Genomic DNA, 12,684 nt, shown 5'->3' on the forward strand with positions numbered 1-12,684 from the left:
CGCTCCAACTCCTTTTTCTTGTACCTTGGATTGCTGTTGGCCCGGCTGATCACCGGAGAGAGAAGGAGCAGCGGGAGAAGAGTTCCCTTCTGAAGACATCCCCTGAAGACACCAGACGAGCGCGGCCTCTCTCTTTTTTACCTACTGTATGCTGAAAGAAGTATGTTTGTACCAGAACATATAACAAGTGCAAGAAGAGTAGCCGTGCAATGCAAAAACACTTCAGGGCTAGAGCAAGAAGAACAATACAAAAAGATATATTTTATTTAATCAATAGCAAAATCATAAAAGGAGGTAAACAAATCCTTCAATGCGTTTCGCACTTGACAAAGTGCCAGTACGGGAGTGAAACGCGTTAGAGGATTTGTTAACCTCCTTTTTTTTTTGTAACTTCAGTTTTTATTAAGGTTTTCAACAGGTATGACAAGCATTTGTACAAAGTATTAACAACTTTTTTGTGTTTACTTATCACCTCTAAGTCTCTAGACATACAAACACTTAAGACAACACCATGGGTGGGGAAGGGGGGGGGGATGGAGAAGAGAGAGTTGCTCCAGCTTCCCGACTAATCCCTTGTCCGGTCCTGCTTCTTGCCCTCATCCATCCAGAGGAGGAATCTTGTGCATTTTCCGTATCCGCCTCTCACTGCTAGGTACCATCCAGCCCTCTACTTTGAGAAGCCAGTGCCCGCCCCTCTTGTGTTAACCCCTTTGCCCTCTCGGACTACGATTGAAGGAGAACTCAACTTATCACAGCCAGACAGTGGCATTGCCCACCCCTCGGATGTCCGACCGGATCAACCATAGCCACCAGACCTTTTGGAAATTTGAGCCAGTGTCGCTAACCAAACTTTTCCATCTGGCAGACAAACGAAATTCTGTTCCAAATCTTTTCAATGGATGGAATTGAGTTTTGGTTCCACAATGCTGTGATCTCGCACCGCAAAGCTGTCGCAAAGTGCGTTATCAATTTGTTCGCTGCTCTGGAGAGCCCTTGAGCCGGTTTATTTAACAAGAACAACCAGGGGTCCATTTGAATTTCGAGGCCCAAAATCCTCTGTAGCCAATTCCGAATTTGTTCCCATATAGGGGCTAATTTAGGACAGGCCCACAGCATGTGCAGCATGTCTGCCAGCTCCCCACACTGCCTAGGGCACAGGGGGGAGTAACCTGGGACAAATTTGGATAATTTTACTGGAGTGAGATTCCATTTCATTAATACCGTGCATATTATTTATTTATTACATATTTTACCAGGAAGTAATACAGTGAGAGTTACCTCTCGTTTTACCTCTCGTTTTCAAGTATGTCCTGGGCACAGAGTAAAACAAATAATATATGGTTACAAATACAGTTATATAAATGAGCAGGGTATACATTATATACAAGACATTGCGTGCACAGTTAAAGAAAATATATACTATGGGCGTATGAAACAGTTACAGACCAGATTAAAGTGTGAGACAGCCTTAGATTTGAAAGAACTTAAACTGGTGGTGGATGTGAGAGTCTCTGGTAGGTTGTTCCAGTTTTGTGGTGCACGGTAAGAGAAGGAGGAACGTCCGGATACTTTGTTGAGCCTTGGGACCATGAGCAGTCTTTTGGAGTCTGATCTCAGGTGATAGGTGCTGCATGTGGTAGGGGTGAGGAGCTTGTTCAGGTAGCTGGGTAGCTTGCCCATAAAGAATTTAAAGGCAAGACACGAAAGGTGAACTTTGCGCCTAGACTCGAGTGATGACCAATCTAGTTCTTTGAGCATTTCGCAGTAATGTGTGTTGTAGTTGCATTGGAGAACAAAACGACAAATTGAATTGTAGAGGGTGTCAAGTTTGCTAAGGTGGGTTTGAGGTGCCGAGCCATATACTATGTCTCCATAGTCAATAATTGGCATTAGCATCTGCTGTGCGACATGCTTTCTGACCAGGAGACTTAGGGAGGATTTGTTCCTGTAAAGTACCCCTAGTTTGGCATAGGTCTTGGTTTTCAGGGTATCAATGTGCATCCCGAATGTTAAGTGGGAGTCAAAACATAAGCCCAGGTATTTAAAACTAGTGATAGGGGTTAGGGTGGTGTTAGCGTTGCTTCTAGTCTGGAGCTCAGTCGCTGGAAGCTTTAAAAATGCAGTCTTGGTCCCAAACACCATTGTTACAGACTTGTCAGTGTTTAAAAATAGTTTGTTTTGGGAAATCCAGTTTTCGAGTCTCAAAAAGTCAGACTGAAGTATGTGTTGAAGGTCGGAGAGGCTATGGCTGTGTGCATATAGGATTGTGTCATCTGCATACATGTGTATTGAGGCTTCCTTACAAGCTGTGGGAAGATCATTAATGAACACTGAGAAGAGTAGGGGCCCCAGAACAGAGCCTTGCCACAGGTGATATCCAGGGGGTTGGATTAGAGCCTGAGATGGACACATGTTGGGATCTTCCTTGGTACAGACTATTAAGACATACTGTATGGGTTATGTGTACTGTGCTAAGGCCGCGGCCCCGGTACCTTGCTTTCAAGCACCGCCCCGCCCAGTCAGTCCGGTCCCAGTTATTACCTTGTCGCGTACATTTCCCCAGCGGTGCGCGACAGGTTTTCAGCGAGACAGTGAAATCGAGCTTACGGTTTGCGACGGAGACGTGGCCACGCCCCCTGCCGGTGGTTCAGCCAATAAGGGCGAACCAGCCGTGTGAGATCATGACCACGCCCCTGCAAAACCCCAACCACACTCCCTCCCGTCGCAATCTCTCCTCCCAGGACCGCAGATCGCGGTGAAGCGCTGTGCATGCGCCACCCCACCCCCGCCTGACGCGCGTGCTACAGTGCTGACTGGGACCGCAGTGTTGCTCTATCGGGAAACCCCCTTCATATCTGTCCACTGTTTTTCCATAAGCCAATGCAAATCAATAAAGGCTATGGCATATCCCACATTTTCTTATCAAATTCCCCTGAAAAGAGTTTTCATATGTTGACCATTAAATAATGGATGCACAGCACTAGAGATACATTTAAAACATGTATCATAGGAACACACTTACAGTATATGGTGTTGCAGAAATGCATCTGTGATTTGGATCTTTAATACTTTAACAATGACCATTTTTACTTTCATAATCTAAATTTCTCCTTTTGCTTCTATTATGAAAAAAAGCCACATCCCTGTATCGCCTCTTCTCTCTTCCGTGACTGCCCTTGAGAAGTCTCCATACAGTATTGAACTTTGGACATTCCAAGCAGACTGATCACCAGAGCTGCACCAGCTGATAGTGAGAGCATGTTAAATAAAGCTGGCCATCGATACAGTAATATACCACTCTCAAAGTGGTTAAGGACATTTGGTCGCGGCCATTTCGCCACGACTCACCCCACTGCGGAAACCTGCCGCCAAGGTAAGTGATTAAACCCCCTACCCTAAGCATAGAAACCTCTACCCTAAAATCCCTTACACAAAAATACCCTACCCTCACCGCAAAAGCCCTTTAAATTAAATCCTACTTAATACCCTAAGCACTAACAACCCTTAACTTTACCGCCTACTCTAAACAGTAATACAACTTACCTTGGAAGTAGCCGGCAAAGGGGATTCCAGCTGCGGATTGGCTGCCGTGGAGGGTCCCTCTGCGGCCAAACGCCGGCGATGATCTGGTCATGACAACAAAATGGTCACGGCCAAATGTCCCATTCCATCTCAAAGAGCTTTTACATAGTATGAAATGACGGCGCTGGTGAATGTTTACGCTCTCAGAAGTGGATAATTAGTATACAGTACAACTACCTCCGTCATTACAATTCCGTATATTAAAATGGAAAAAGGAAAACTGCACACACTCAAACATACTTCTGTCCCAAAATAAGGAGGATATTATCGTTTTTCACATATGTGATTTTTATTATTTTCATTTTTTATGGTCATTTATTTATATATATTTTCTATATATACATATATTTTCTTGTCCCCTTTAGCATTTACTTGTTTTTAATTATATCCATTATTATCATTATTTTCAAACATAAAAACATTACTTGTCATGATTCATCATGAATTTGTTGCAGATAGGGGAACATTGCTATTTGGTGTTCTTACACATGTTTATACATGTGGGTGAGCATATTTACCAATAGAGCCCTATCATTTATTTATTTTCTTCTTTTTTACTTTAATCATCACTCTTTACACATGTTCCCTTTCTCTGTGATAGATTGTGGGTGCATATATTAGTCTCAATCGGGCGTGACGTCGGCTCTCTTGCATAATACACTCGCCACTGATTAATGTGGGCGGGACAAATGAGTGAGCAGTGACGTCACTTCCTGTTTTGATTTCTATATCAGGATAATGCAACACAAGTGAAAGCACTATTTGACAAAGTCCCTGTGCGGACGAAACGCGTCAGAGCGCTTAGGGGGGACTTCTTCTCCCCTTTTTTATCCATGTTTGCCGGGAACCAATAAAGGCTTTTATATTTTTTGCACAGTCCAGCCTTCTTGCCTTTTTTGTACAAGCAGTGCCCGCTGATTACTTTCCTATGGAGAGGATATCCTGCTACCTAATTTTTAGACCTGCAAAGGAACAGATGATTGTTATTATTTCCTGAAATGTAAAACCACAGAATTCAAAGAGGGTGTACTTTGTTTTTTTTAAATATATATATATATTGTGACAGAAACCAGGGGTTGGTAATAAACTCCATATACAGGGCTCCCAGGATACTGAACAGTTTCTGTCCTGTCTAAGCTGAACAGGGCAGCCTCGTGGTACAGGCACTCCATTCCACAGTTTGTCTGCTGCCTGTTTTCTGTCACCTGTCATGCTGATTAGAGTTCAGGTATATAAGACCTGTTTCCTGTTTCCTCTGAGCCCCGCCCAAGAGCCTGGAAGGCTGCTGAACTGCAGAGGGGTGAGAAAGCCTCTTTCCCAAATCGCTTCATTCATTCTGTTAGTTTGTCTAAAGACTGCAAAGGTACTTATTTTGTTGGTGGAAGTGGACAAGCCACTTCCAACTCTGAGTCAGGGACATCTAAGTTTAAGTTATCGCTCAGACGAGCAGCTTTTTGTTTGGCTTTGTTTTCTGTTTAAACTGTGGCAGTCTCAGTGCCTGGGACTGAATAAACCAGGCATAGCCTGTTTAAAGGAACAGTACGTGACGTCTCATCATTTAACCTACCCTAAAAGACCGTGTTCTAACAGTCCCGGACAGACGGCGGAGCCCCGGAGTAAGCCGTTTGTCACATATGGTGGAGAATGCGGGCAGAACACTGAAAGGTCTGGGGGTTAAAGAACTTTAAAAAAAAAAAAAAAAAGAAGGTTTTTTTTTCCTCTCTCTCCAAACAAGATGGAAGACGTGGTGAGTGCGCTGGTACGCAATGTCGCTGTCCAGAAAGACGCGAATGAAGCCCAGCAACAGGCGAGTGAAACCCAGCGACAGCTGTTAATAGCCCAGCAAGAGACTAATGCAAACCAGCAAGAGACAAACCGCCTGCTGAGAGAGGAGCAAAAGCGGTTCGCTCAGGGCTTACAGCAGGAACTCGAGATCCTGAGGGGGACTATCAGTAACCTTCCACTGGCAGAGGCAGCCCCAGTTCCGAAAATGACCAGGGCAAGCCACTACCTTCAGAAGATGGGACCCTCGGATGATGTGGAAGCCTATCTTCTCACGTTTGAACGCACGGCACAGAGAGAGGGATGGCCAGAAGCTGAGTGGGCTGGTCTAATCGCACCCTTCCTAAGCGGCGAACCCCAGAAGGCTTACTTTGATCTAGAGCCAGCCGAAGCTAACGTCTATGCAAAATTGAAGTTCGAGATCCTCGCCCGCCTCGGCGTAACCACGGCTGTTCGTGCCCAAAGGTTTCACGCATGGTCCTTCACGATGGATAAAGCCACCCGAAGCCAGATGTATGACCTCATCCACCTCGCCCGGAAGTGGCTACAACCCGAGATCAACTCAGCAAGCCACATCGTGGAACGGTTGGTCATGGACCAGTTCTTGAGGAAACTTCCCTCTGCCTTACGCCGTTGGGTCAGTCGGAGTGACCCCCACAATGCGGATGAGCTTGTGGCCCTTGTAGAAAGGTACAGTGCAGCAGAAGAGCACCCGCAACCCACAGTCGTGGAGCAACCCCACTATCCGAGGTTCCAGGACTCTTCCAGAGACGGTAAAAGGGTACCGGGGTTAAGGGGCGCTGAAGAGCGGCGACCACCTTCACGCCGCTCCAGCAACAGTGGTTCGCACACTAAGGGCAATAGCCAACATGGGGAGCCGGGAAAAGGCTCTAAGTGGGACACAGACTATGTACCTAAATGTGTAAATTGTCATGAGAGGGGCCACACAGCAAAAATCTGCCCACTAAATGATGAGCCCATGCAATGCAACAGCGTGGAACCTTATTCGCTGTTGTCCCAATGTATGGGCCCTAGCCCAGAGGACCCCTTGAATAACCATCTGTGGGCATTTGTAAAGGTTAATGGTAAGAGGGTTCGGGCACTTCTTGACTCTGGGAGTATGGTCACACTAGTGTCCGAATACCTATTGCCCATTAAGAAGAAACAGGTAAACAGTTCACAAAGAGTGGCAATTTGTTGTATACATGGGGATAATCATGAATATTCCACTGTTGATGTTTTTTTTGAAACAGAATTTGGTTCTTTAGATTTCAAGGTGGGTGTTGTACCCAAACTGGCACATGATGTGTTAATAGGGACCGACTTTCCCCATTTTCTAAAAATGTGGTCCCCAGCTCAGAATAGCGCCCAGAGTTCAATAGCAGACCATAACGAAGTGTTAGAAGAAACAAATCCTTTCCCTTTTTCAGAAATGGAGGTTGACGAGGGCCCAAATAAGAAGGGGGAAAAGGAGGAGTGCTGTGAAATTCCCTTCCCCATCACTACTTTGGTAGGGAATACCCCAAATCAAGATGTTGATCAGGCACTTACCACCCCAGTACAGGATAAGACCCTCGCTGACCTAGAGGTCAGTCCTGGGAGTTTTAAGAAGGCCCAGTGGGAGGACCCCACATTAGCGGTAGCAAGGGGAAATATACGGGACCAGAATAGTACTCATGGCCAACCAGATAGGTCACTTGCTTACCCCTACTTCGAGGTAGAGAACGACCTAGTATATCGGGTTGATAAAAGAAAATCAGTTACAACTAAACAATTGTTGGTACCACGGACATTCCGTAACGTAGTATTACACCTCGCACATAGTCATCCATTGGGGGGACACCTAGGGGTGGAAAAGACAAAAGAAAAGGTTCTCCGAAGCTTTTATTGGCCTGGGGTTCTGGCAGAAATTACAAACTATTGTTCCTCATGCCCAGAATGTCAGATCACCGCCCCGTTCAAAGCATACCGCAGCCCATTGGTACCCCTTCCCATAATAGAGGTACCATTTGACCGGATTGCTATGGATCTAGTAGGACCCCTAATAAAGTCTGCTAGGGGACATCAGCATATATTGGTAATATTAGATTATGCTACCCGATATCCGGAGGCAGTTCCCCTACGTAGCACCTCTGCTAAAAACATAGCAAAAGAGTTAGTACTTCTGTTTTCCCGGGTCGGAATTCCTAAAGAGATCTTATCTGACCAGGGAACACCATTTATGTCCCAAGTAACAAAAGAGCTATGTAAACTCCTAAAAATCAAGCATCTCAGAACCTCAGTCTATCATCCACAAACAGATGGTTTAGTGGAAAGGTTCAATAAAACCTTAAAGAGCATGTTACGCCGGGCGGTCGATAAGGATGGGAAAAACTGGGACTGTTTGTTACCATACCTGTTATTTGCCATTAGGGAAGTTCCCCAGTCATCCACAGGCTTCTCCCCGTTTGAACTATTGTATGGCCGACATCCAAGGGGCTTACTGGATATAGCCAAAGAAACTTGGGAACACGAGGTTACCCCTTACAGAAGTGTAATAGAGCATGTTGCCCAAATGCAGGACCGCATTGCTGCAGTCCTACCCATAGTGAGGGAACACATGGAGAAAGCTCAAGAAGCACAAAGGAATACGTATAATAAGGGTGCTAGGGTCAGAATTTTTTTTCCAGGTGATAGGGTACTAGTTCTGGTTCCCACCGTGGAGAGTAAATTCCTTGCTAAATGGCATGGGCCATATGAGGTCTTGGAAAGAGTGGGAGAAGTAAATTATAGGGTAAGGCAGCCAGGTAGGAGGAAACCTGAGCAAATTTACCATATAAACCTACTCAAGCCCTGGAAAGATAGAGAGGTCTTGTTAACCCTAGTACCCCCAGGTCCGTCAGAGAATCAAGAAACTGACCCAGAGGTTAGCATAGCTGAAACACTGTCCGTGCATCAGAAACGAGAGGTCCAGAGTTTAGTGAGAAGGAACAAAGAAATCTTCTCTACACAGCCAGGTAAAACTAACGTAATTAAACATGACATAGTCTCTGAACCGGGGGTCCGAGTTAACCTTAAACCGTACCGAATCCCAGAGGCCAAGAGAGAGGCTATAAGTTTAGAGGTTAAAAAAATGCTAAAACTAGGCGTAATTGAGGAATCCCAAAGTGGGTGGAACAGCCCTATAGTTTTAGTCCCAAAGCCAGACGGTACAACAAGGTTTTGTAATGACTACCGGAAACTAAACGCGGTGTCAAAATTTGATACTTATCCTATGCCCAGGGTGGATGAACTTGTAGAGAGACTGGGCAAAGCCCGATATCTCACAACCCTAGACCTAACAAAAGGGTACTGGCAGGTTCCCCTCACAGAAAGGGCAAAAGAAAAAACAGCCTTCTCAACCCCAGACGGCCTCTTTCAATATAAGGTGCTGCCTTTTGGCTTACATGGAGCTCCCGCCACATTCCAAAGAATGATGGATAAAATTTTAAAACCACATGTTCGGTACGCTGCCGCCTACCTGGATGATGTGGTAATCCATAGTGAAGATTGGCAGTCCCACCTTCCAAAGGTCCAAGCTGTGCTCGACGCAGTTCGGTCTGCTGGACTAACTGCTAACCCCGCTAAATGCACTATTGGTCTGGAGGAGGCCAAGTATCTGGGGTATTCTATTGGTAGAGGGTTACTCAAACCACAAACACTCAAAGTAGAGGCGATACAAAATTGGCCAAGGCCAGTCACAAAAAAACAAGTAAGGACCTTTTTGGGGTTAATTGGCTACTATAGGAGGTTTATTCCCAATTTTGCAACTAAGGCAACCCCACTAACCGACCTCACAAAAGCAAGAGGACCGCTAATGGTAAAGTGGTCCCCCGAAGCCGAACAGGCCTTTAGAAGCCTGAAAGAAGCTCTCTGTGCCCAACCAGTGTTGGTCACACCTGACTTCTCCAAAGAGTTCGTAGTCCAAACCGACGCATCTGAGGTAGGGCTGGGGGCGGTACTCTCCCAGGAGTCTCAAGGGGAGGAGCACCCCATCCTTTATTTAAGTAGGAAACTAAATCCCCAGGAGAAAAATTACTCCATAGTCGAGAAAGAGTGTCTCGCAATAAAGTGGGCTGTAGAGACACTCAAGTATTATCTGTTGGGGAGAAAGTTCCGATTGGTCACAGATCATGCACCCCTTACCTGGATGTGTCAAAATAGGGAGAAGAACGCTAGGGTGACCAGGTGGTTCCTAAGCCTACAGCCCTTTAAATTTTCTGTGGAACACAGGTCGGGGCACAAACATGGCAATGCCGACGGGTTGTCAAGGATGCACTCCCTAATATCCATGGTCGCTCACCCCTCGAGGTCTGAGCTGGGGGGGAGGATATGTGACAGAAACCAGGGGTTGGTAATAAACTCCATATACAGGGCTCCCAGGATACTGAACAGTTTCTGTCCTGTCTAAGCTGAACAGGGCAGCCTCGTGGTACAGGCACTCCATTCCACAGTTTGTCTGCTGCCTGTTTTCTGTCACCTGTCATGCTGATTAGAGTTCAGGTATATAAGACCTGTTTCCTGTTTCCTCTGAGCCCCGCCCAAGAGCCTGGAAGGCTGCTGAACTGCAGAGGGGTGAGAAAGCCTCTTTCCCAAATCGCTTCATTCATTCTGTTAGTTTGTCTAAAGACTGCAAAGGTACTTATTTTGTTGGTGGAAGTGGACAAGCCACTTCCAACTCTGAGTCAGGGACATCTAAGTTTAAGTTATCGCTCAGACGAGCAGCTTTTTGTTTGGCTTTGTTTTCTGTTTAAACTGTGGCAGTCTCAGTGCCTGGGACTGAATAAACCAGGCATAGCCTGTTTAAAGGAACAGTACGTGACGTCTCATCATTTAACCTACCCTAAAAGACCGTGTTCTAACAGTCCCGGACAGACGGCGGAGCCCCGGAGTAAGCCGTTTGTCACAATATATATATATATATATATATATATATATATATATATTGGGAGAGAAAACACAGGCGCACAAAAGGATAAGTAAAAAGTGTTACAAAGTATCAGGGAAGAACATAATGGTATAAAGACGAAACCAATGGAGATGAATCTGAAATAATAAGAAAGGAGCAAAATATGGTGAAGTATGCTTGTATTCTTCAGAATGCGCAAAAGACAAAAGGCTACTTACAAAGTAGCAGATAAAACAGGCATGTAGGATATCAAGATCCTCTCCTCACTGCTGATCTGTATGGCGGCTAGTTGGTTCTGGCTCCACGTGGAACGCCGAGAATCCGCACAGGCCCAGAAGCGTCAGCAGCTGCCTCCAGTGTCGTCCTGACTATCCCCCCAGTCTCGCGAGATTGCGTGTATGACGTCAGCGTGTTGTTGTATCCGTTGACAGGGGGAATCGGTACATACTGTCCAGCTAATACTTAGCAAATATGCCAGATAAAGCTAACAACTCAGAGAGTCAGGGAGACCTTAAGGAAATACTATTCCAGCCCCCACCCTACGCGTTTCAACTTGATAAAAGACTTCATCAGGGGTACGCATCTGTGTAACTAGCAATGGCACTTAAATGCTGTACTAGCTCCTAATAGGTTAATTGGCTAGCCAATGCTCAAATGTCTTATAAATACACAGAGACATATGTTGAAAAGTAAACAGATATAGTGAACCCTTAAAGTTATACATATACATATTATGACCAATTTAATAAACATTTTAATACACATAAGAATAAAAAAATCTTTAAAATAAAGAATGCAAAAAAATTATTATAGAGGTATATATTATATTAACCATAAATCTTTGTATAACATTATTATTATCAGAAAGAACTTTGTACTTTATAATTAAGCTTTCCTATTATTATATTTTAGTAGATCTTTCCTATCCATATTGTTTATTTTAGAGTATGCTTGATCTAGTATTGCTTTGTTATAATTTTTAGATTTAAATTTATTAAGCATGAGTTCGGCCTGTTGTTCATATACACTATTGTTAGTGCAATTCCGTTTCACTCTTCTTAATTCCCCTTGGGAGATATTATTAAGCCAGATACTCAGATGTTTACTGTCTGCCTCTATATAATTGAGGCAACTTACAGGTTTATAGTAAGTTTTCGTACAGATGTTACTATTTTCTATATAAATAAGTAGATCAAGAAACCCAATCTCACTAGTGCTATATTTAGAAGTAAAGTGTAAATTAAAAGTGTTGTCATTAATGTATTCGAAAAATGATATAAGTAAATTATTATCCCCCTTCCAAATGAAAAATATATCATCCACAAAACGTGTCCATAGTACTAAATTTGCGCCAAACTCGTGTGGTGACCAGATAAACTGATCCTCCCACATCCCCATAAGGAGATTCGCGTAGCTTGGTGCAAATATAGTACCCATGGCAGTGCCCTTTATGTGCAAAAATAACTCCTCATTAAACCAGAAATAATTATGTGTTAATGTGAATTTGATTAGGGAAATTAAAAAGTCAATATGTGCTTCAGTGTATAAACCCTCTTTTTCCCAAATATATTTAACTGCTAAACACCCATGTGTATGATCAATAACAGTGTATAGTGAAGTGACATCACACGTGACTAAACAATATTGATCTATCCAACTAATATCTTGTAACATATTTAAAATGTAAGTTGTGTCCTTTAAATGTGATTTGAGTTTCTTGACCGACTTTTGCAGAAAAAAGTCTAAATATGCAGACAAGTTGGAGGTGATGGAATGAACACCTGAAATTATAGGTCTACCGGGAGGGTTTAATGGGTCCTTATGTAATTTAGGTAAATAATAAAAAATGGGTAATATGTTTTTTTTTAATAAGTATGAAATCAAATTCTTCTTTAGTTATGAATTTCTTTTTTAATCCTAAAACTAGAAAATTCTCCAACTCCTACAGGAAGTCTTCTTTTGTATTGTATTGTATTGTATTGTATGTCTTTATTTATATAGCGCCATTAATGTACATAGCGCTTCACAGTAGTAATATACGTGGTAATCAAATAAATAACAGATAATATAAATAACAGATCATGAGAATCAATGCTTTAGACATAAAAGTAACATTAAGGAAGAGGAGTCCCTGCCTGGAGGAGTTTACAGTCTAATTACAATCTGTTTCATTAACACAGAGTCTTGAATATGTACTTGTGTCATCCAATAGTCTTAGAGATTCTTTCATATAATCTGCTTTATGAAGGATTACCAATCCCCCACCCTTGTCAGCTGCTTTTATGACAATAGTGGAATCTTCTTTTAACTATACGGTTCTTTATGTATGTGTCTATGTTGTTTGTTTTCCTTGTCCTTTCCTTGTGTTTCCTTCCCGCCCTATATCAGATTCC

The sequence above is a fragment of the Ascaphus truei genome, unplaced genomic scaffold (genome assembly GCF_040206685.1).
Source record: "Ascaphus truei isolate aAscTru1 unplaced genomic scaffold, aAscTru1.hap1 HAP1_SCAFFOLD_306, whole genome shotgun sequence".
NCBI lineage: Eukaryota > Metazoa > Chordata > Amphibia > Anura > Ascaphidae > Ascaphus > Ascaphus truei.